Below are 25673 nucleotides of genomic sequence, written 5' to 3' on the forward strand. Positions count from 1 at the left end.
ATCATCAGGGCAAACCACCCTCTTACAGGCACGTAGGCCCATGCAACGGAGGGGACAGAAGCTAGCAGTGCAATAAGAAGGGGTAGCCATACACCTGAAATGTGGCTCCTGACTATTATTATTTCATGCTTATATTACAGTAGTGCCTAAAAGCTGCAACCAGGTCAGGGCCCTTAAAACCCAATAGGATGCTTCCCAAGGTACTCCTCAAGGGGAACCTCAGGGAGTTTTCTGGACCCATCCTGTAGGCTTTTCTATGCAAGGGGGTGATTTTGCCCAAGGAAATTAAATGCAAATGAAACCACAGCCAGATAGGATTTGGTGGGTTTTTTTGGCAAGAAGTAGAGTGTTAAATAATTTAATTTCCTTGGTATTTAGTATTTCTAAAATACTACCTATGGTTAAAGAGCCCATATTGCATTTGCTAACAGAAGCAACTTTGAATTTCTGAACCATACTCTCAGCCATCACTTCCAACAAATATTTTGCACTGAATACTCATGGCACTGTCCCAAAAAAACAGTCTAGACAAAGTCAAGGTGTAATTAAATTAATGCAGAGGGGGAAAGGGGCTAGCTAATAAGATGCATCTTTTCTGAAAAATCATGCAGTCTTCTTCAGTTGGTTCAATCTTGGTAAAATATTAGTAGTGTGGACAAATAAAGTAAGGGAAGTCTCCTAACCACTGGACTATCCCTTCTCCCAGCCTTTATGTAACTAACATTCACCATGTTCTGAGAATGGACATGCCAAGGCTTGAAATTCTCCACAACACTAGGGCCCCTTTGTGCTGACTTGGCAGTGTGAAAGGGCTTGCAAACTCAGCAGAGGACTCTCTCAAGATTGGGGGATCCATAGTGGTATGGAAAAAGGAGGCTGTGGGCCTCCCTACACTGCTTTACCAACCCCCAGCAGATGGAGCTTGGCTGGGAGCAAGGCTGGAGTACCTCTGCGCTTTGGTCCTCCTTAACTGGCATCTCTGAACTGGGCTGGCACAGAACTGGCCCCAAGTTCACGGAGCAGAAAAGAGGCTTGTTTGTATGTGTGTGTGTGTGTGTGTGTGTAACAGCCCCTGCCCCCAGCTTTCCCCAGCATTGATGAGGTGCAGCTAAGATTTCTTGCCCCATGCGCAGTAAAACATTGATAAACTGTACTTCGCCATTCCATTCCCTGCACTGTCCACACACAAAGCTGTCCATTTCTCCCATCTCAACACAGATTAAATAGCAGAGTCTTGCACTGATCTCTTCTTACTCCTGTTCCCACAATACTGTTATGAAGCACCACAAATAGTTAAAACTCATCTGCAGCTGTCGAAGTACGTGTAAAGAACCCATGTAACAATCCATGCACGGTGCCTCTTTAATCCTGTTATTTCACTTAGGCACTGGTTCTGCAATCAGTTGTGCAGATGCAGCACTGAGCGCCACAAGAGAACATCACCCCGCCTGCCTGCTATTAATCACAGGATCGAGACCTTAATTTCTAAGGGTATGTCAGCACTTGGATCTGTGGATGTTGTGCTGCTGCTTGCCCCAGGCCCACACTACCCAAGCACTCCATGTTCCAACCACCAGGAGGCTGAGAACCATGGAAGCTACTCCAGCCCTGAGAGTGTAGTACCCAGCGCAGAACTGATCTGTGAATGGTCCAGTACCAATGCCTAGATAAACTGGTCAGGCAGTCTGGGAGAGAGGATTTTCCCATCATGCTCCCATGGAGATCCCCAGCACTCAGTCCAGTTACTCAGATTGGGCATTGCCAGGAGATTTTGTCCCTTAGTGCTAATGTGATTGTGCAGTGCCCATTTTGACACCTACCGAAACAAAGCTTTTATCTTACAGACAATAAGTATTGTTTGCCTAGCAACAAGTTATGAGTCACTAAGGAAGCTTGTCTATACTAGCAAAGATATTTAATAACCACTGATAGAATCACAGGATATATGGTTTTATTTTGACATCTAAAGGATTGTTTTCAATTATTTCTTCTTGGACAGTTATGCTTATTCAAGCCCCCTAAATTTGTTGTCTCAGGCATATCTGGGCATAAAACACTTTAATAGTGTACAGTAAGTTTTTTCTTCCACACACAAAGTATTTTTGGACATGTAATTACATCTCATTAAACCCTGGTACCATAATTTAGCAGTCTCAGTCACAATATTTGGTCTGCATTTATACAAAAATGTAAAAAATAGAGATATATACATGCTTTATCTTGGAAGCTTTAATTTATTTGTTGCCTATATCAAAGTGCCAACGTGGGGCTTTTTAGAAAACAAGAATTAAATGAGTAAAACATTATGATCAGCCCATTCTGCAAAAGGCAGCATTATAGGATTGCTTTGTCTATTCTGTGTGCAGTTTATTATTCTGATTAAAGGAGAAAACTGTTTCAAAGCAGAATGAGAGAGGAAAGATGGTCTCTGGTGGTTAAGATATTTACCCACAACTTGGGAGACCAGGGTTCAGTTCCCTAGGTGAGCGTGGGCAAGTCGTGTAAGGGAAGTCAGTGAAGAGTAGCTAGGGCTCTTTAAGTTCACACCCTACCTTATTCAGCACAAAGTGCCAAATCGCACAAAGGTACTCGATGTGTCCATACAGGGAGTTACTATGAAGTAGCTAGCGTGCATTAACCACTCTGTAACTAGTAGATCCACCTCTTGTAGACAAGCGCTTAGGGAGCTCAGGCCCAAAATGACTATCTGTAAAATGGGACTAATAGTACTTCCTATCTCACAAGAGCATTGACCCATACATTAAAAATTGTGAGGCACTCAGATTCTGTGATAAGGCTTACAAGAACCTAAGATAATAGCTATTAACAGTCTTAATTAAAGCAGGGAAATGTGGAGTTCACATTACAATTTCACTGTTACCTAGGCATTTGTGCCTAGGAACTGCAGCCATATCTGCATTTGGTGATTGCCCACTGTTAAAACAAACAAAACAGAGGTGTGATGGAATAAATTCAGAGCCCCATTCATCATTCCTTACTCAGACAAAACTTCCCTTCAGCTCCCTGTGCTGAATAGGGACCTAAACATGGGCTCCAAGTTTCAGCACTGGGGTGGGATTTTCAAGAGCACTTTGTGCTCTTCAATTACCTAGGCACATCTGAAAATCCCAGCCTGGGAGCCTGAGGTTAGCCTCCTACATCCAAACTTAGGGACCTAAGTAAGAATGGCCTGATTTTCAATGGTTTGTTTGTTTGTTTTTGGGGGGACTCCTTAGGATTTGTGGATGCTCAGCGCCTTTGAAATTCAGGCCACTCTGATTTAGGTGCTTAAATATGGATTTAGGAGCCTCTTTTTAGACAGCCATATTTGAAAGTTTCAACCATAACCCTCAATTACTTGGTTTTAAGAAAAATCTTGTTCTTTTAATACAGGACTACAAAGTAGCTCACTTGTTGCCATGAAGTATTTCTGATATTCTAAATTAGTCGAGGCACAGGGTATTCATAGTGGTGATGGGATATGAGATCCTTCAATCCTAGTTTTCTGGTGCAAATCTTGACCAGGTCATTGGTAACAAGAAGTCATTAGCATCTAATGACTGGTTTCATTCCACTGCCCAGTGGGCAAGTGTCCGCCTCAGCTTTCACTAGTTTCAACAGAGACCATGGCTTAAAAAAGCTTGGACACTGAAGCCGTCTTTTGCCCTAAAGATAATCTCTACGGAATAGGTACATTGGTGAGGTGAAGTGCAGTTAGGATGAATAACCCAGGAAACTAACAGGTGTGATTTTTTCATATCTACATTCTGATTAAGTGCTTTTACCAATCTCTGTGTGTCAGCTTCTGTTGTTCCAGTCCATTTTCAGTAGGAGGGTGGTGAAACACTGGAATGAGTTACTAGGGAGATGGTGGAATCTCCATCCTTGGAGGTTTTTAAAGCCCACCTTTACAAAGCCCTGGCTGGGCTGATTTAGTTGGGGCTGGTCTTCCTTTGAGCAGGGGGTTGGACTAGATGACCTCCTGAGGTCCCTTCCAACCCTAATATTCTATGATTCTATGATCCCTGTCAGACTTCACTTCTTGTTTTCGCATCCTCTTCAAGTGCAGCTCATAGATTCCAAGGCCAGAAGGGACCATTGTGATCATCTAGTCTGACCTCCTATATAACACAGGTCATAGAACTAGCTGAAAATAATTCCTAGAGCACAGCTTTTAGAAAAACATCCAATCTTGATTTAAAAATTGTCAGAGAAGGAGAATTCATCACAACCCTTGGTAAACTTTTTCAGCAGTTAATCACCCTCACTGTTCAAAATATATCCCTTATTTCCAGTCTGAATTTGTCTAGCTTCAACTTCCAAACATTGGATCATGTTATATCTTTCCTCTGCAAGACAGAAGGCATTATTCAATAGTGCTCCATGTAGATGTTTGATTATAATCTATAAGTAACCCCCTACCTTCTCTTTCTCAGACTCCAGGAGCTTATTTAGCTTATCACTAAAACATATTTTCTAATCCTTTAGTCATTCTCGTGGCTCTTCTTTGAACTCTTTCCAATTTAATCAACATCCTTCTTGAATTGCGGGCATCAGAATTTGACCCGTATTCCAGCAGCTGTTGCACCAGTGCAAAATACAAAAGTAAAATAACCTCCCTATTCCTACTTGAGATTCCCTGTCATGTATCCCAGAATCAAATTAGCTCTTCTGGCCACAGAGTCACACTGGGAGCTCATGTTCAGCTGGTTATCTACCGTGACCCCCCAGGTTTTTTTTCCAGAGTCACTGCTTCCCAGGATACTGTCCCCCATCCTGTGAGAATGGCCTATGTTCTTTGTTTCTAGATTTATAACTTTACATTTAGTTGTATTAAAATACATATTGTTTGCTTGCACCCACTTTCCCAAGCAATACAGATCACTCTGAATCAGTGACCTGTCCTCTTCATTTTTTACTACTCCCCCTATTTGGGTCATCTGCAAACTTAATCAGTGATGATTTTAGGTTTTCTTCCCAGTCATTAATAAAAATGTTAAATAGTGCAGGCTAAGAACTGATCCCTGCAGGACCCCACTGGAAAAACATACATTCAGTGATGATTACACTCAGTGATGATTCCCCATTTGCAATTAATTTTTAGACTTATCAGTTAGCCAGCTTTTAACTCTTTTAATGTGTGCCATGTTAATTTTATATCATTCAGGTTTCTTTAAAATCAAAGGACTGTGCAGTATCAAGTCAAATGCCTTACAGAACACTTAGTATATTATGTCAGCACTATTAACTTTATCAACCAAACTTGTAAACTCATAAAAATATCAAGTTAGTTTGACAGAATCTATTTTCCATAAGGCTATGTTGATTTGCATTAATTACCCTCCTTTAATTCTTTATTAACAGAGTCCCATATCAGCCACTCTGTTATCTTGCCATGGATCACTGTCAGGATAATAGGCCTATAATTACCTGGGTCATCCAGTTTACCCTTTTTAAAAATTGGCACATTAACTGTTTTACAAACATAAAAATGGCCATATTAGGTCAGACTCGGACCAATGATCCGTCTAGCCCAGTATCCTCTTTTCTAACAGTGGTGGTGCCACATGCTTCAGAGGGAATGAACAGAACAAGGTAATTATCAAGTGATCCACCCCTTGTCATCCAGTCCAAGCTTCTGGCACTCAGTGGCTTAGGGACACCCAGACCATGGGGTTGCATCCTTGACCATCTTGGCTGATAGCCATTGATGGACCTATCCTCCATGAACAGATGTAATTTTCTTTGTTTTTCCACAACTTCCCCAGGCAACAAGTTGCACAAGCCTGTGCGTTGTGTGAAGAAGTACTTTCTTAAGTTTGTTTGAAACCTGCTGCCTATTAATTTCATTGGGTGACCCCTCATTTTTGTGGTATGTGAAGGGGTAAATAATACTTCCTTATTCACTTTCTTCACACCATTTGTGATTTTATAGACTCCTATCATATCCCCCCTTAGTCATCTCTTTTCTAAGCTGAAACATCCCAGTCATTTTCCATCTCTCCTCATATGAAAGCTGTTCCATACCCTTAATCATTTTTGTTGCCTTTCTCTGTACCTTTTTCAATTTGAATATATCTTTTTTGAGATGGAGTGACCTGAACTGCACACAGTATTCAAGGTGTGGGTTTTTCATGTATTTATATAGTAGCTTATGATATTTTCTGTCTTATCTCTCCCTTTCCTAATGGTTACTAACATTGTTAGCTTTTTCGACTGCTGCTGCACATTGACAGATTCTCAGACTCATAGACTTTTAGGCCAGAAGAGACCATTGTGATCATCCATTCTGACCTCCTCCACATTTCAGGACACAGAACTGCTCCCACCCACTCCTGCAATAGACACATGACCGCTGGTTGAGTTACTGAAGTCCTCAAATCATGATTTAGAGACTTCCAGTTACAGAGAATCCATAATTTACCAGCAAATGATCCAGGCCCCGTGCAGCAAAGGAAGGCAAAAATGCCGAGGGTCGCTGCCTACCTGACCTGGAGGAAAATTCCTTCCTGATCCTAAATATGGCAATCAGATAGACCCTGAGTATGTGGCAAGACCCACTGGTCAGACACCCAGGAAATAATTAATTGTAGTAATTCAGAGCCCTCCCCATCTAGTGTCCCATCTCTGGGTGTTGGAGATACTTGCTACAGTTGTTGCAAATGGGCCACATGCCACTGCAGGCAATCATACCATCACCTCCATAAACTTATCAAGCTCAGGTCTTGAAACTAGTTAGATGTTATTGCCCCCACTGTTCCCCTAGGGAGGCTGTTGCAGAACTTAATTCTTCTGATGTTTAGAAACCTTTGTCTAATTGGATCCCCAGGGTGCAACCTGGAACTGGGGATCATTGTGCCCCCTTAACTGTCCAGACTGGGCTGTCCTTCACAATGTTTTGCTAGTGACATATCCCTCCAGACACTGTTATCACCTAGCACAACAGCATGTGGAGCCCTACACCCAGCTAAATTGCATGACTGCTCCCTGAGTCACTCACAAATCACACAGAGAAAGACACCAGACAATTCCCTGCAGCTCCCAGCCTTGCACTCCAGAACTGTACTGTCTTGCCCTGGTCAGAAACCTGGCCAGTGTAAGTTTATTATCCAGTCTGCCCCTCCCTCAGTGTTGAGCTTTCCCAAGTACTTGAAGCAAAACACACTTCTTTAGGTAAGATATAAAACAGATTTATTGACTACAGAAAGATAGGTTTTAAGTGATTATAAGTGGTAGGCATAAAAGGTCAGAAATAGGTACCCAAAAAAAAAAAGGAAGTGAACAATCTAAATCTTAAACCTTATTACACTAGGCACTATGTGGAACTGTATCAAGTGCCTTACTGAAATCCAGGTACATTAGATCTACTGCATTTCCTTTATCTTAATATTTTATATCTTAAAGATCAATCCGTTTGGTCTGGCATGATCTAGCTTTCGTAAAATCATGTTGTATTTTATGCCAATTACCATTTATCTCTATGTCCTTAACTACTTTCTCTTTCAAAATTTGTTGTATGATCTTGCATACAATTGAGGTCACATTAACGGGCCTGTAGTTTCCCAGATCACTTTTTCCATGATGTCTCCAAGATCTCTTTCTTGAGTGGTTACAGCTAATTTAGACCCCATCATTTTGTATGTATGTTGAAAAACATAATCCCAGCTATACATTACTTTTCATTTATAAACATTGAATTCCATCTGCCATTTTGTTGCCCAATCACCTAGTTTCGTGAGATCCCTTTGTAAATCTTCCTAGTCGGCTTTGGATTTAATTATTTTGTATCATCTGCAAGTTTTGCAATCTTACCATTCACCCCTTTTTTAAACAGATCATTTATTAATATGTTGACATCACTGATCCCAGTGCTAATTCTAAGCCCAACGTATGTAAGCATGAGTAAGTGGCACATTCCTTGGAAAAAAAATTTCCCCCTACCAGCTTTCTCTAAGTTTCTGTCTAACTTTCCTGTAGTCTGAGGGTTCTCCTGCCCAAATATTCACAAAGGTCCATCCTCCTAATAAACCAGCAGATTTCACAAGATTTTCATGGATCTTGGGAGACATGAAAAGGCCTAATTTTCTCCACACATCTCCTCTGTTGGCCTGCTATTCACCTGGCAGTGCAGCAACTTCAGAAGCACCACTGGGGAGGTGTGTTGCAATGATCTTTGTATACTGTGCATGAAGGGCCCAAGCATAATTTTTTCAGGCCCAGTACAAACTTGTAATACAGGCCCCCTCCCAAACACATACCACAATTCCTCATCCCGTACATACAATCTCATGAGCCATGAAAAAAGTTTGAATTCTGAAATTACTGTCACATATTCTACATTTCTGGAAAATGCCCCCCTTTGCTATTTTTGTTTAACATAACACCCAGCTTACTCAGGAAAATTAGCCCATCAACATCTTTTGGCATTGACTTTGCTAACTTCTGCATTTCTTGAAAAGTCAGGACACCAGATATAATAGATTCTGTCCGTCAAAAAATTGTTCTGTTTTCAGGCCACAAGCCTGGATCTTTGAAAAGACAAGAATCAGATAGTGTAGCACTATTCTCTCCTGCTTCTTGTAAACCTTCTGAATGTGGTGGTGCTAATGGTGATACTACCTGACTATCTTCAAGCATTAGATTAGAGTCACATGATGCATATTCTGGCAACTTTTCTTTGTCATCCATTGCCAGTGTCACAGACACAGTCTCTATATTGAAATCATTTTCATCTTGATTTTGTTCATCTGCTTCCCTAGTTAGTATATTGCCTGACTGCAGAAAGGCCTTGTCTGATTTGAAAAACTGGAAGATAGATTGGTGTCCTTTAGCTTCTTTTAGTTCCCTTTCTTTTACCTCCTTATGTTTCTAGTTGCCTGATTTGTATTTATAGCTACCACCTGACATGGCAGTATGGGGGGTGTGTGTGAATTAGACACTTACTCAGATATATTTCGGGCCTGCAAATCCTACCAGAAGCAGCAGCAGCAGCACTGGCTCCCACTGTCTTATGGTGCTTTGCTTTGCCCCTCCCACCAGCTGTCCCTCCTCCTGCCTATGCACAAGGAACTCTGGGATTGGTAGTTCTTGATCTTGATAGGATAGCCCATGTCACAGAAAGGAGCACAAATCTCTGTCTCTAATTCTCAAACTACAAGTCCTAGTATAACTGCACAAGCGCACACACTCTATTCTGGCCCAGCAACTCACTGTTCAGAATGTTGCTTGAGACTCCTCTAACACTGCTTCTGATTGGCTCCAGCAAATCTCACAAGATCTGCACAATAGATACAGGGAAATAAGTTCCTATAAATATCCACAGGCATAATCTACAATTTAACCTCAATTTTTTCCTTATGGTAATGGGGGTTGCAGCCTGGCCTGTGGCCCCCAGGGCCTCTGGGACCCAGGAAAGTGTGCCCTTCTTTCCCCCCCTCCCCCATGTGGGGGCCCTGTGTGCATGTCCAGTCAGATAGAAGCAACATAAACAGAGATGTTTATATTCTGCACTTGCCAGCTGGTATTTACAATAAGTTTTTGTATTACTCAGGAAGTCACATATTGACCTTTGCAGTTCATTAAATTTATTTTTGCCTCTTGTTCAATTATCTGAAGGTCTGCATAGTTTTGGGTAACCTCATGGGAACTGTAATTGTGAATTAATGTAAAGCCCTTGTGTGGTGCAACACTCTGAAGTACTTTCAACACCATGTGTTTATGGTAATTAAACCTTAGTGAAGGTTTTATGCTGAGTAAACCACTTTTGAATGTGCAGCCACTGACCTACAGAGTCTTCACTCTGTGAATATTTTAGGATGTTTGCCTAAAGACTCACACAGCTGAGAAATAAACACTGGTGGGGAGCTCTACCTAGTGAGCTAATCACTAGAAACCCCAATATTGCAAATTGTAATCCATGCACCTCCCTTTACTACAACAAACACAGCCTGGGTATTCATCATGTAAACTGAGAGCAGTTAGGAAACAACTTTCATATTTTAAAGTTATTACCAGGTAAATGCAGTAACTCAAGGCCCTGATTCTGGCACATATTTAAGCACACACCGAACTTGGAACACATGAGATGTCACAATTCAATAGGGCTACTAACAAGTTTAAGTACCTAGCTGAACTGGCATCTATATCAGTGTCTTTTTGGCTATATCACAGGCTACTTGATCACATCCCCCAACTCCAGGCTGTAGCAGAATCACATTGTGCAGGATAATGAGTGGGAAATATTAGAATACAAACCTGCTCATGAAAACCCTCAGCATGTTCAATGCTGTTTGATTTCAATGGTGGCGACACATTGGTGGAGTCATGCAACAGAAGGACAGCAAGCATGTGTACAGGTACTTCAGCATGTAAGTTGTTACTGTGTTCCTGCCTTTCACATGGCTGCTCTGGCGGAGTCATAGACAGAAAGGGGGAAGAATGTGTCCTTTTCTCCTCACTGGCTGAAACTGGAAAGGCCCCAGCTATTCGTTACCTTTTAGTCTGGGAGTATTTGTTCTGGTCTGGAGTTTTGTTTTTAGAAATAAAGCCATCTCTGAACAAAGGGGGAAGGGACCTTTAGTTGGGACTTCTTCCTCTTTCCCTGGCAGATGAGTCTGCCTAGCAGCTAATACCTTCTTTTGGCTATTCACTTGTTCCTGAGATGGTTACAGAGCTGGCATCAAACCCATCAACAACTTGAACTCCACACATTTTCTGTTCAGCTTCTTCTGTGCCACGGGCCAGATATGCAAGGCAGGGCGTGTGTGTGGGGCCAGACCTATAATCCCATTCCTTGCATTCAAGCGACTGAATAGAAGCACAAGCCTCCCTAAAGAGGGCAGGAGAGGAAGTGAGCATGGCATTACCCCCAGTTTGCACCAGGAAAGGTATGTTTGAAGACTCCAACAGGAGATGCTCCGATCATGTATCCCCAAAGAGGCTGGGTCTGCTAAGGTGGTGCTGCTGCTTCTGTACCCCTCCATATGACAACACTATGCCTTAAAGGTAGAGTCAGGCTATAGATTTGTAATGTATTTTCTCACCTACAGCTTTAAACTTTTTAATCTGATGTGGTTCAACAAGGGCAAGTGCAGAGTCCTCCACTTAGGATGGAAGAATCCCATGCACTGCTACACAATGGGAACCAACAAGTTAGGCAGCAGTTCTGCAAAAAAGGACCTGGGGGTTACAGTGGAGAAGAAGCTGGATATGAGTCAGCAGTGTGCCCTGGTTGCCAAGAAGGCTAATGGCATATTGGGCTGCATTAGGAGGAGCATTGCCAGCAGATCAAGGGAAGTGATTATTCCCCTCTATTCAGCATTGGTGAGGCCTCATTTGGATTATTGTGTCCAGTTTTGGGCTACCCACTACAGAAAGGATGTGGACATATTGGAGAGAGTCCAGCAGAGGGCAACAACAATTATTAGGGGGCTGGAGCATGTGATTTATGAGGAGAGGCTGAGGGAATTAGGCTTGTTTAGTCTGCAGAAGAGAAGAATGGGGGGGAATTTGATAGCAGCCTTTAACTACCTGGGAGGATGAAGCTAGGCTGTTCTCATTTGTGGTAGGTGACAGAACTAGGAGCACTGGTCTCAAGTTGCAGGGGGGAAGATTTAGGTTGGATATTAGGAAAAATCTTTTCATTAGAGGGTTTTCACTGGAATGGGTTAGTTAGGGAGGTGGTGGAATCTCCCTCTTTAGAGGTTTTTAAGGTGTGGCTTGACAAAGCCCTGGCTGGGATGATATAGTTGAGGTTAGTCCTGCTTTGAGCAGGGGGTTGGACTAGATGTTCTCCTGAGGTCCCTTCCAACTCTAATATTCTATGATTCTAAATCCCACACCTTCTAAATACCATCAGAACTTCCAAGAGCAGGCAGTGCTTAGCTCTCTGTAATTCATTTTAATCTCATTTTGGTGACACTTAATCAGTTCTCAGCCTCTTCTTTTCTCAGAAACAAACCTGCGTTTCCATGTGTCCCAAATTTATGTAAGCCCTTTACTTCAATGGTCTTCTGTTTTAGGGCTAGTCTACACTTAAACTTATAGCGGGACAGCTGTATTGGTACAGCTGTGTCGCTGTAAGAGTGCTTGTTTCACCACGTTATGTTGACAGAAGAGAGCTCTTCTGCTGACATAATAAAGCCACCTAAGTGAGGGGCAGTAGCTATGTCGGCGGAAGAGCGTCTCCCACCAACATAGAGCGGTTGTGTCAGCAAAACTTTTGTTGCTCAGGGGGGTATTTTTTTCACACCCCTGCGCAACAGAAGTTTTACCAGTATATGTGCTAGTGTAGACAAGGCCTTAGGTAGTCACATGGCCCCCATGGGATCTGTGCACCTCTCAATCAATGTATTTATCCTCACAACATGCATTGTGATGTAAGGAAATACAATTATCCCCATTTACAGACAAGGAACTGAGGTTAAGTGACTTGTCCAAGATGAAATAGGAAGTCTGTGACACAACAGGGAATTGACCCCAGGGCTCCTGGCTATTGGGCTTTCTTCCCCTGGTACTAACTGATGAGGAGTTCCTAATCAACTAATGCTTGGGGAAAACAGCATACACAACTGCTGTCTGTACTTTATATTGCAGAAAAATAGAGGACTTCAGTTTCCAAAGCAAGCAGTTAAACTTCATAAGCACAACCTATATTCTCAGGACAATGAGAAGGAAAGGAACTGCTATCTTAAAACTGTTGATTATCTGTGACTTTTTTTTTTTTTTTTTTTTTTTAAAAAGCCCACTGCTTACATTAATAAGGAACAACATATGTATAAAAAACCCTAGGTTTAAATGTTAGTTGTCTGATCTACAATAAACTGAGAAATGCAGGAAATTCAAAGTGAATGATGATACTTGATCATGACTCACCACATTCTCCCCCCTCCATTTTATTTGTAAAGAGAACATCTGGGTTACATGTGGGTCCTTACAGAGCACCTATCACGGCAGTATTTTAATGCCTTTGAAAGTTGTTTTGTTCAGGACTAATCTATCAATATCCAGATCTACTTTTGCAGCTTCAGCCCCTCTCTCATTGTATTACAGGTGTGGGATGACTCAGATAGTTGGCTTTGCTCTTGCTCTTTGATGTATTTGGACAAGTGGTCTAATTACTTTAATTCTAGTATTTTTCTTATGATGCCTAGAGGCAGCTGGTGTTTAAGAAATTAGGGGGGGGTGGGGTTTGTTGTTGTTTTTGTTTAGATCCTAGAGTTATCACAGCTTGGTGGCCACTCAAAATTAACTCTTTTACACACACCTTAAAATTCCTGGCCAGTTATGTAGTATTCTAGATGGGCAACATTCTCCTATGTATTTGTACTGCAGATCTCGGTTATATGTATATATATATTTTAAAACTTATTCTGTTCCTGTCCCCTTCCTTTGATGTCAGTGGGAGTTCCATGTACTGAATGGAAAGTTCAGCAGAAATCTGGCCTGTCGATGAGAAAGCCATAGCGCAAAAGAAGGTGGAGAATTGTGCCCAAAGTTCAAGTTCAGTTTGTAATCCAGCAGTTTCACTCTCCCAGCGGACAATGGTTGTATGTCATTTGACTTTTCCTGAAAAGACAAAGGAGCATCCTCCAGACTGGAGAGCAGCACAAATTCCTGAAACGGCTGTTTTGTCTGTAGATCATTACAACTATTAGACCCCTCAGACACAGGCAACAGCTTTTCAGATTTCTTTGGGAGTATTGCTTTCTTCTTTCCCAAAGGCTTGTTTTGAAATTTCTCTTCAGCTGTAATTTTCCAGGTTGTTCCAGAACTTTGTTCAAATTCCCATTTGTTTTTTAAAAAAGTGGCATAGTTCTCAGCAGCACTTTCCTTTTCATAACAGTAAGTGTACTGCTTACAAGAGAGCACTGTAGACTAGAAATTGAAGTCTTTCATCCACAGAACAGTACAGTATGAATAGTAGAAGTACAAGCTTCCCCACAATGCTTCATATTAAACCTGTCCTGGAGAGATTACATCAGGTTCCCCCACCGATGCTGGTACCCATTATGACAATGGCTGTCTGCAACAGACCATTTTCCTAGCACAGATGGACTGTAAGCACCTGCCTATACTTTCCAAATATTATTTCAAAAGCCATCCATTGGAAGGTCTTAAGCTTGAGGTGCATATAGACAACTGTTGTCCAAAGCAGCTATAAGAATTGGTTGTGTCAGCTGATAGCAACCCCTGGCACAAGATTTTAAGCTCAGGTCTAATTAAATCGGTATAGTATATATCAGTTTCTCTCTAGTTATAGCTCTCTGCCGCTGAATGGGAAGAGCTAGCCAATTTAATTATAGCCCACAATGCAATGCTTCATATTATTCCAAAACTCTTGCCTCCTAGCAACTGCATTGAAGCTATCAGACAGGTATTTCAGCAAATATAGAACGCACTAAAATAAGCTCAGTCATAATGGGTCCAATCGTCTGTTGCCCTGCATGCAGTCATTTACACCAGTGCAAAGTGAACGTAAAATGTGGTCAGATGACTGTGTTTTGCCCACCTTGCATTCCATTTGTACTTGTCTAAGTGTAAGTACTGGGCATAGGGAGTTGAAAATCTATACTGGACATACTTTTAATGAAAAATAAAAACTGCTCTTTTGACAAAATGGCCATTTTCATGAGAATTTAAATTTTCACTTAATTTTGGGTTGGTTTTTTGATCAAAACACCCAAAACTAATTTTTTTGTAAACCAAAAATTAAAAATATTGGTTTTCAGTTCTCACAACTGAAGCCAAAAAGGTTGGTTTTGAGCTTTATTTTTAGATGAACATTTTTAGGTTTTCAATGAAATTTCCCCTCCCCCAACCAGCTCTAGTGCTGAGGGAAGAAGGATAAGGCCCAATGTGGGCTGGTGGCAGGGGTGGAGGACATAGATGAATGTGCTAAATGAAGTAATATCTGCACTGGCAATCACACTCTACAATGAGTTTCTCACTTCAGTTCAGTGAGAAAGCTCAAGATATGTCTATACTGACGGCAGCAAAATTGCCTCCATCAGATCGATCTATCTGGATCAATTGAGCGGTCAGTGAAGACCTGCTCAATCGATCCAGAAGTCGACACTGGTAAACCACCCCCTCAAGTGGAGTAGCACAGTGCAGTGAACACGCTGCGCAGAAGGGAAGCACAGCAGTCGACGGGAGTTATGCAAGCTACTCTGCATAGCTTGCGTAACTGCCGTTGACTGCCACCGAATCGCCAGGTGAGTGTAGACCAGGGCTCAGTCTCTTAGGTACTAATTCAACAAAATACTTAAGCACATGCTTAAGTTCCATGGACCTCAAACATTAGTAGTTGTCTTATGCCCTGAAGAACAAGGATTATGAAGAAAGTTTTAGGGCAGATTATTCCATGGTTGTTCACTGTAGATTTCTTGCCTATTCCTCTGTATCTGGCACTGGCCACTCAGTCACAGGACACTGGATTAGATGATCTTCTAGCCTGATTTGGGATGATTGTTCTTATATTCCTTGATTACAGCTGAGCTACTCCTAATTTACACCAGTATAAATAAGAAAAATCAGGCTTATTGTATTTAGTGTATGATGTTTGCTGGTTAAAAAATAAATTTTACATGCATTACATAGTACTTGGGCCTGAATGTGATTTTACATACATGTGTAAATCGGAAGTGGCTCTATTTAGCTCAGTGGAGTTCTCAGTATAAAACTGGTGTGAAATTGAAATCAAGCCCTTTATATCTAGAGTAATGGTATCGATAATCCATATTCTGCATTATCATAGATGGTATCTCTGTGTGTGGCTTGTTAAGTATGAACTCCATCATTTTAGTAATACTTTACATAGGGATTGTTTAGGCTCCTATACCAGCTGTATTATATCTACTTAGGGTTTTAATTAGAGTTTTATGTACTCTGATAGCAACAAGAATGCTGGAATTTGTAGGGTGTCTGAAATTTTCTGATTAGATATTTCATTTGTCCATATGATCACAAAATGAAATGTTATTATATACTAAGTGAGCATGCAGCAGAAACATTACAAGACTAATAATTCTGAGCAAAAGCTACATTATCAAAACTTTATGGATGGTTGAAATTTAAACCCACAAAAAGCCACAAATTTCACAGCTAGGTTCCTATGGTAACCTTAACTCTACCCCTTAATTCTACCCTTTTCACAGTTTATACATGCTGGGAGGGGGGTGTAAGTTGTCATGACAACCTTAACTCTAAATTCTTTAGCTTTCATAGATTTGCAGCCTCAGACTTAATGTTGCATTAGAAAGCTCTTATCAGTACATTAGTCTCTTAGAAGTAGTTTTACAGGTTAATAAACTTAGATTTAATTTTGATGAGAAGAGTGTGTGCGCAAGTGTGTGTGTGTGACCCTCTTGCTCTATTAAGAATACAGAATAGGAACATAACCCTGAACCAGCCTTCAGCTACATCGGACCATTTAATTTCTGCAATGTAGAGGTTTATTCTTGCAAAAAAGTCTCATTTTACAGCCCAGCCACCCCACACCCCACCCCATACCTACACTATATAAAGGAAACACTGGTGATTCTGCCTGCATTGAAAGAGACCATAGTTATCACTATCCAGAGCATGATATTTCCAAGATACTGTATTTGTGGTCATTAAACACCTGCCCCTTCCAAGACTTAACAAGCCGAGTAAATTTAAAAAGCAGTATGCATAGATGTAGCTGCAATGGGAGTTGTGCAGCCAAATCTCTTTGAATAATATTGAATATTATCCCCCCCCCGAATTTACATTCCAGACTTTTACAGCACAAAGGAAGCCTTTTAATATATTTCCATAGCAGCACCCACGTAAATACCTCATTTTAATAAAAGTAGAGTGTTTAATACAATAACGATCTTTACAAAGGTGAACAAAGGTAAAACACAATGCAAAGATGTTTTTGGCAAAGCCTCTATCTTCCATTTAGTTTTCTAGAAAATCCTGATACAGAAAAATTAGCAATGCCTCATTTAATCTTGTAATAGATTTATTACATTGAAAAGCAATTTCAAGTTCTAGCCAGTGATCATTCACAGATTGCTTTCTAAGAATATTTTTTAAAGTCACATCTGAGAGTCAGGTGCAGATCAATACACTGGTTTCTTCAGAAAGTGGCATAGAAAAAACTTAATCTGATCAAATCTATAGGCAGAACTCAGAAAACCTACAAAGAAAAACAAAAACAAGTTTACCAACACAACTTAAATTAAACCTTCATCTTTACCCAAAAGGGAATCTCTGTTGAAATAGGATCCCATGCTGTATGGATTTGTGAGGAACTTTCAACATAATGATGAGTGCTATGAATAGAGCGGAACATTTTTGTAGGATCTGATCCAAAGTCCACTGAAATCAATGGTAATCTTTCAAATTACTTTGATGGGTATGGAATCAATGACCTGCATTGACTTCACTGGACTTTGAACCAGATCTGTGACAGTCACCTTTTTCACTAAACAGCAGTGAGCAGAAATTGACTATTAGCAGAATTGCAGTTTTCAATGAACTAAAACAGAGGTGGAGTTTCACCACATCTGAGTTTACTATGAGTGGGCTCCACTGCCTGTCTGGACTAAATTAGGTTAGTAAATTATTACTAAAAGGCTGAGTCAGCAGTCTCAGAAGCGCTGCTGGAACTGACTTAGTACAAGTAGCAATTAAATGGGACCTCATGGATTCAAATTATGGTGCCAAAGAACAAAATAGGACCCTTAGAGACGAAAGCAAGTAAGAAAGCCAAAGCAAGAAAAAGCAGTATAAATGAATGAAATGAATGAATGAATGAAAAAAAAAAGGAGAAAGCAAGACAAGACCATGAAAACAGACAAAGGGAAATTAGACAGGAAGATCTGATAGTCATGAAGAAAAGTTGTGTTTTAGGGTTTTTTTTTTGTTTGTTTGTTTTTTTTTGGGGGGGGGTTGGTTTTTTGGGGGGGGGTTGGTTTTTTTTTGGGGGGGGGGGGGAAAGGGGGGTCTTATTTTACCCAGCTGTACTTAGAAAACTCTGCCTAGATCATTCATTTATAGTTACAAACCTTCATAATAAATTTCACAGAGGCTAGCACATCCCAAAACACTGGCCTCAGTTCACATCTGGTGTAATACCACTGATTGCAAGGGAGTTATGCTACCTTTGGACAGGGACCACCCCTGTGATGCTTTCTGAACCTGCTAGTCTCAGTGAAATCCAGCATGAAGATTTGCAACTCTAAACTGATGCTATACGCCAAAGGGTTTTCTAGACAGAACTGAGGAGACCTGAAATATGAGGTCCTTGGCTGGTTTTCATCACGATAGTTACACTGTGTGTGTCAAACAGCAGAACATCTCACATGTGTCTTGCACAAAATTCATGACTGCTCTGAAGCAGGGGAAATATATTTTCCTAGATGCAATGACAAGGAACACAATGTCCTTCAGAGCAACTAAACAAAAGGAATGATCTGATGCTTAGAAAGCTTTTGCGAAGTCCACTTTTTCATCTCCAAACCTTCTGTTGTCTGTTTTTGAAACAATACCCCCCTCACACTGTCCTGGTGAAAGCTTCTTTCCTTGAGATAAAAAACACTTTTTAATCTATGACTCTGCTTTAGTGTTTGTTCATAGCATAACAGGGTGTAATACTCTCCCCCCAATCAACCTAGAAACTGTTCAGATTCTCTTGGTTTATCATCCACTGCAGATAATTTATTCAAGCCCCTGCCACCAACACCAGTATAGTGCAATGCAACAATTCAAATACCTATGACTATTGCTTTCAGTCCCTGTTCATCAGGACTCTGGGACAAAACAATAGCTCCCTTTCTTGGAAGATCCTTCAGGCAGGCCAACTCACTTATTCCCTCCCCTCCCCCCCACCTTTTAACAAGCTAGTCAGCTGATGGCCCAATTAGTTCCTTAACTCACCCAGCCTCCCTGTCTGATTAGCTAATTCCTCCTATTTCCTCAATCAGCCATCACCAGGAAAACTAATTGAGGTGACAGTGATCAGATGAACCTCAGCACTCTGTCACAGCAGTAATAAGCTAGAATCAGTACTGTATTTTGTTTGCAATTGTACTACATTAGGAGCCCATGCATTAGAATTGTGCATAGGCACATTAAGAGACAGACACGGCCCCAAGGACCTTACAATCTAAATAGCTGAGCCAAGAAAAGTTAAGGAATTATCATCATCATCATCATCATCCCCATTTCACAGGTGGAAAAGGGAGATCGGGTAAGATTAAATTATTTGCCTACGGGTACACAAGAAGTCTGGGGCAGATCTCCTGAATCCCTGTCCCGTGTCTCAGCCAGACGACATGACCAATATTGCTTCATAATACTATTTGATGTTGACTGGCATATCTTGGGAACTACAAGGAAGTCAGCCATAAGCTTTCTGTGGAAAAGCATTAGTCCTGGCATATAGCATCCTCCTCCAATTAGGCCAAGCTTTGTTCTTGTTGGGTTGGCTCCCTGAGGTTAATTCCATCTGAGCTTTCTCAAGGAATCCAGGGAAGCTGTTTTCAGCAGGGGGGGCAGTTGCTTTATTTAAGCCTTCTTAATAAAAACAACCAAAAGCCTTGCAGCTTCTTCCCTCAAAGTCTGCACGAGCAAATTAGTTCTTTCCCCAAGTCTGCCTCTCACCCAAGTAACAAGATTTCCTGGCTCTTACCTCAAAACCTCAGCAATAAAGGACTCCAAACAGCCTTCCCTTCTTCCTGGCCATTTGGTTTTTCTAGACCAGTTCTTCTCCACAGTAATGCCAGTGGCTATCCAGTGATAGCATTGCCTAGTCTGTAAACTTTCTGGAGGGTGTTGCAGTTTCTGGTCTTCATTTCCTGATGCCCTCTTTTGTAAGGGTGACCTAATTAAGTTCCAGCTCTTTCTTAGGCTATCTATACCCTTAAAATGCCTCAGCTGGGTCCCTGTAGCACTTTGGTGTAAACATGTACTACAGCAATGGGAGGGATTCCCTTATCACTGTAGGTAATCCACTTCCCCACCAGGCAGTAGCTAGGACCAAGCACTGTCCACAGCGGGGGTATTACAGTGGCTTAACTACCTCTCTCAGAGAGGTGAATTATTCACACCCCTGAGAGATATAGCTACGCTGATATATCTTTTCAGTGTAGACAGACAGACAGCCCCACGCCTCTGACCCCGGAGAAATGCTATCCCTTATAACTTTACAGTCTGAAACCTGTTACTTTTTATTGAGCTAAAATAATGAAGATATCTGGATATCAGTTATACTTTTTTATCTGATCCTATGCTCATATGTGCTGTAAAAAAAAGCACTGAGCCTATGAATAAGTATATATATTAAAGCATCTCTCTAGTATTTATCACATTGCATTAAATATTCATTTTTCCTTCACTGTAACTAAAATAACCTATTATACACCATATATAATATATAAAATTCCTACTATATAAAAATTCACAGAAGATAAAATATTAAGGTCTAGCAGCATTATACCCATAACAAAGAGTTTTTTACACACTGTAATACATCTTTTCAAGTGTAGTCTGTCTAGACCAGGAGGTAGCGCACCTGCAAAATACCAGCTAAAACACATTCGTCATCACTTACTGGAGATACAGAGCTTTCTGTTTTGAAGCAGAAAAAAAATTACTCTAAATTACACACAGTTTACTTCCCTTTTTATATCATTGTGTTATTATTGCTTTCCCAGTCTGAAGTGTAATCAACTTCTTTCATAGGCTACTATTTCTGCCTTCCATTTTAAATAAGTTTCTGACATCAGTGCTACCTAGGCAAGATTAATATGACTTTCCTACTTAATATAAATCTTTTGATTTGTTGTGGAATGGACTGTTCTCCAGTATTGCTATCTAACTGCAGGAGACAATGCTGTTTATCATTTTGCCCTGAAAGCAGCCATCCAGATCTGGATACTACAATACTTTGAATTTAAAAACCATGAAATATAAATGTGATCCTATCGAGAGTGAGCATGAATTAAATGAATAATGTTGCCTGTACATCTGAAGTATCTTTTACATTTGCTTTACGTTTATAACATCTGGGTTAAAAAAAGACAGCAAAGTGTAGAAAGCTATTTGTGGAAACAGCGTCTTTCTGGAAACACATACGTGCAACATAATTAAGGTTCTTGTGAATTGGAACTGGTTGAAAATTTTCAGATGGAATGTTTTTTCTTTCAGAAAACGCCAGTTCATTAAAATTGACATGTTCCACAGGAATGTGTTGATTTCAATTAAATTTCACTTAGAAAAAAATATCAAAGAAGCATTTTGATATGGTCTAAATGTTCAAAACATTGATTTTTCATTTCAAAATGACTGTTTCAAAATTCATTTTATAGTATAATATAAAGTCAGAGAGTCAAAAAACATTGTAATTTTATCAGAACAAGACCTTCCAATTGACCCAAATTTGTTCTTCAAGAAATTTAGAAATCCTTGAGTTTTGTTCTAATTAACAATTAAAACAAGGTGCAAAATCATGGAATTTCCCACAAAATGGAAATTCCATTTCCCATACAGCTCTAGTAATAATATTTACAATTCACACACAACAGTGTCCTTTCCACTACCCGTCCTCCTCCATAGCTGGTGTGCCACCAGGATCAACTGGAATGGAATATTAGAACATACAGTATAGTCAGCAGTTGTCATCAAGAGGTTAATTAGATTATTCAAACAATGAAACTCTCTATGCTATAGAAAGGAATCATCTCTTCACTGACCCCAGTGTAACACAAGGATGAGGCACAGGAATATTTTTTGCAAATTACAAAAAAAAAAAAAAGCTAGCATTCATTTGAGATAGATCCACATCCGATGTAAACTGATGTAGTTCCCTTGGCTTCAATGGAGTTATTAAGCCCATTTGCATCAGGTGAGGATATGGCCCTACAGATATATAAACAAAATTTGAACAACAGGTTAAATGCTTGTCATCACCCTAACTACTTTGCTTTTAAATTTAGAACCCTTTCTGCTTTCCTTCATATATATATATATAGTCTCTTCTGCTGTACATTTTATGGGACAGGAACAATGCCTTCCTCTATGCCTTCTCCTTGCACATTTTGGGCCCCACCTCAATCTAAATAAAAATTATTATTTCTTCATTTCAGATTTAGGCAATTAAGCAATTTACAAACCTTTTGGGTACTGGTCCTCTTCCCATTGAGTTCAGTAGTAACTTACTAATTTCAATATGAGCAGTATTGGGCTTTGCGGGCTCAATTCTGCAAGGCGCTGAGCACCACAGCCCAATTCAGACAACACTTAAGCCCATGCGTAATTTTAAGTGTGTGCTTAGTCCTGTTGATTTCAGTGGGATTACTTACACACAGGAGAAACGACAAAATACCTTTGCCGATACAGCTGAGATGTCTGTATATCACCGAATCATTACAGGTGCCCCTCACATTTTACTTTTGATGTGTCTTAAAGAGAAATGGGCACCGTTTAATACCCTTCTGCTTCAGGGAGGCTCTAGCAGAGAGACTGCCTACAGCGAAATTAAGAAACAATTTTCTCTTCTCACCGTTCCCATTTTAATCTCCTCTCTCCATTTCATCCTGAAGCTGCTGCCAATAGTGCTAGCTGTGGAATTAATGTGTTGCCAAAATGGTGAGAAAAGCCTTTTAAAACAGTGAGATCTATTAAATTATGCAGTAGTTTCCCCAAGGGAAGAGATGGAAGACTTATTGCTTAACTGGTTTTAAAAGGACATGGACAAAAGAAAGCACTTCAAACTATAGTCTAGAAACAATCCTGTACTACTCCTCAATAAAATGACAAAAGTGATCTTTCCCCGTCTCTCACTTTTGTAATTAGTGGTTCCTGTTGCTTCATTCCATTCAATTCCTTAATTAATACTACCAGTTATGACTGGTTCTGAAGCACAAGGAACCACCTAGGTACCATAAGTAATACTGGGGAAGGAACATGGGGCAATGTGTTTTCTATTTCTGCTAGTAATGTCAAACAGAAAGTAACTACAATCTCTGTTTCTCTTCTTTAAAGTTGGAAGCTGTGACGCAACAAAGGACTTAAGCATGTGTTTAACTTTGAATCCGTGTTTTAAGTCCAACCCTATTCAGCAGAGTATGTGCATGTGCTTAAGTGCTTTGCAAATCAAGGCCAGAGAGATCATGACTTGCTCTTCTCTATTGTCTCATGGAAGTTCACTCATGGTATTTCATAACCTTAGAGACAGAAGAGCTGAAAGAATGCGTAATTTATAATAAATAATCTGCTTGACTAGCTTTGTCTCTTTTTCATGTGCATAAACAGATTGTGATTTTTTCATGGGTATTTGAAAGGATTTGCAAAAAACACGGCCTGTGAATAAATCTAGATCTATCTGTTTTAGGGTTTTATACATCACCCATCCCTACCTTCCATGTAAAATCAATAACAATCACAAAGTCCCTAGAGGACTTCATGGAATCTCTAGCTCTTCTTCCTTTTTGAGGTAAAAACTCCACGGGAAGTAGGGTTTTTTGTTTGATTGTTTCAGGATTTAAGGTTCTTTTGGGGTTATTGGGTGGAATGGGTGGATCAGTGCTATGAGCGTCATTCTTGCTATGGCAGAAACACTTCTTCAAAGAGCAAGGGTTAGCAACGTTTCCTAAAGATAGTCAGACCCTGGATTTGCCTCATGTCTTCTGGAAGTTTGTTCCATACCTGATCTCCATGACTGAAAATTCTTTCAGTGTTTTCCATATTTGACATTCGAGCTGTTCTGAATGGACACATAGGTCACACAGTATGTTTCTGCTCTCCGACTGCATGAGCATAACCTTAAAAACTGCTTTCTGGTGTAAATACTCAAAATTACCAGTATGAAATTTGCTTTCTGCCAGTGTTTTGCAATATTTGCTTAAAACGTTCTATTTCAGCAGACTCTCTTGTCTCTGCACTCATTTGTGAGAATATCTACGGGAATGAAACACAAATGAGGTGTAAACACATTTAAAGTGAACCCATTCAGAAGTTCAAAAGAATATTCACAGAAAGTATATATGCAGTACTCAAGAAGCTTTGCTTAGCATATTTCCTTCTAACAAAACAAATTATGGCTGACTTTTCTGGATTGTTTTCAAATTTCTATTTTATTATTAATTATTAATGTCTTTCAGTCCTTCTAACAAAAAATCCCCCTGTTGATTTAATATATTGTAACTCTGGCAAATTTGTGCCAGCATTAAAAGAGAGAGGATATTTCCCCAGTAACATAACTATCCAGTTGACTGCAGCTCTTTCAGCTTCCCAATTAGTATGAACACCCTAGTGAGTGTGGAAAAAAAAGGGGTTTTTTTGGGTTTTTTTTAGTATTTCAGTGTTTTTAAAGGTAACAAATTACCATCAACCTGGAGACTGAAGTCTGCCAGGTAATAGGTACAGTACAAGCACCAACAATGGAAGCACAGCTGCTATCCTAACAATGTTCTTTATACCCCACCTACAGGGAAGCCTTCTAGGAGTGAGATGGTAGTTCAGGATCCATGTACATTCAGCATTTTGCCACTTAGAGACTGTCATGCTCATTAGTGCCCATTCCAGCTGTGTGGTAGTGGACTTACAATGTGGACCACCTGTCCACTTGGAATTAGAATGAGACCAGCTCATTTCACATAGGCCACTGCACACCATCAGATGGCAACTACTTTTCCACAGCTATTGACCTGGCTGGATTTGGCGATGTGGCAGTGACAGTCACCCCTTTACCAATCTTTTTAGGCCATCTAATCTGCCTAAAAGAGTAACTGTACACATTTTTTATTTCCTACCAATTTTAAAGCATTTTTAAAAATAATCTGTTAGGATGAAATGTGAGAAGAGAACACTCAGAGAACAGAGACTAAGTGGGCTATGAAATGCTCAAATGTATGGTAATTATAAGCTTAATAGAGTGTGTATTCTGTTCTGATTGGCGATGGTGAGCCATTTAACTATTAGGAAGATACCAATTTGTCAGTATGGCAATTCTGCAATTACATTTAAAACATAATACCAGTGCACTGGGAATTATAATTATTAAAGAACACACTATGTGCCTCATTTTTAAAATACTTTCTCATTTTCTGCCCACAAGGAATTGGAGGAACAAATAACAAATTCGAGGGCTGAGATTTTCAAAAGTGACTAGTGATCTTGGGTTCCTAAGTTTCTGAGTGCCCATCTTGAGTTACCTTAAAGAGGTCTGATGTTTCAGAGGGTGGGCACTCCGCATTTTCTTAAAAATCAAGCTCTTTAACACATCTCAGATTAGGCAGCCACAAAAGGAGGTAACCAAAATCATTAGTCGCTTTTGAAAATCTGTATTCTGTATATCTGTAAATCTGTGTATCTAATCTGTATTCTGTATATCTGTAAATCTGTACATCTAATTACTTGATTGTATTTACAGATCAGACAGTTAGACATTTACGGGTATGTCTGCACTTGGAGCTGGGGGAGTGATTCCCGGCCTGATGAGACATACCAGGGCAGACCACGCTAGCTCTCAGCCAGCTAGCACACTAAAAATAGATGCAACTGTGGCAGCTTGAGCAGTAGGAGAAGCTAGCTGCCCTGAGTACACACCTATTGTCTTTGATGGACATGTACTTGGGATCATAAAATCACAGAAGATTAGGGTTGGAAGGGACCTCAGGAGGTCATCTAGTCCAACCCCC

The sequence above is a fragment of the Emydura macquarii genome, unplaced genomic scaffold, assembly GCF_026122565.2.
Source record: "Emydura macquarii macquarii isolate MOO-44397 ecotype Brisbane River unplaced genomic scaffold, CSIRO-AGI_Emac_v2 contig_318, whole genome shotgun sequence".
Lineage (NCBI taxonomy): Eukaryota > Metazoa > Chordata > Testudines > Chelidae > Emydura > Emydura macquarii.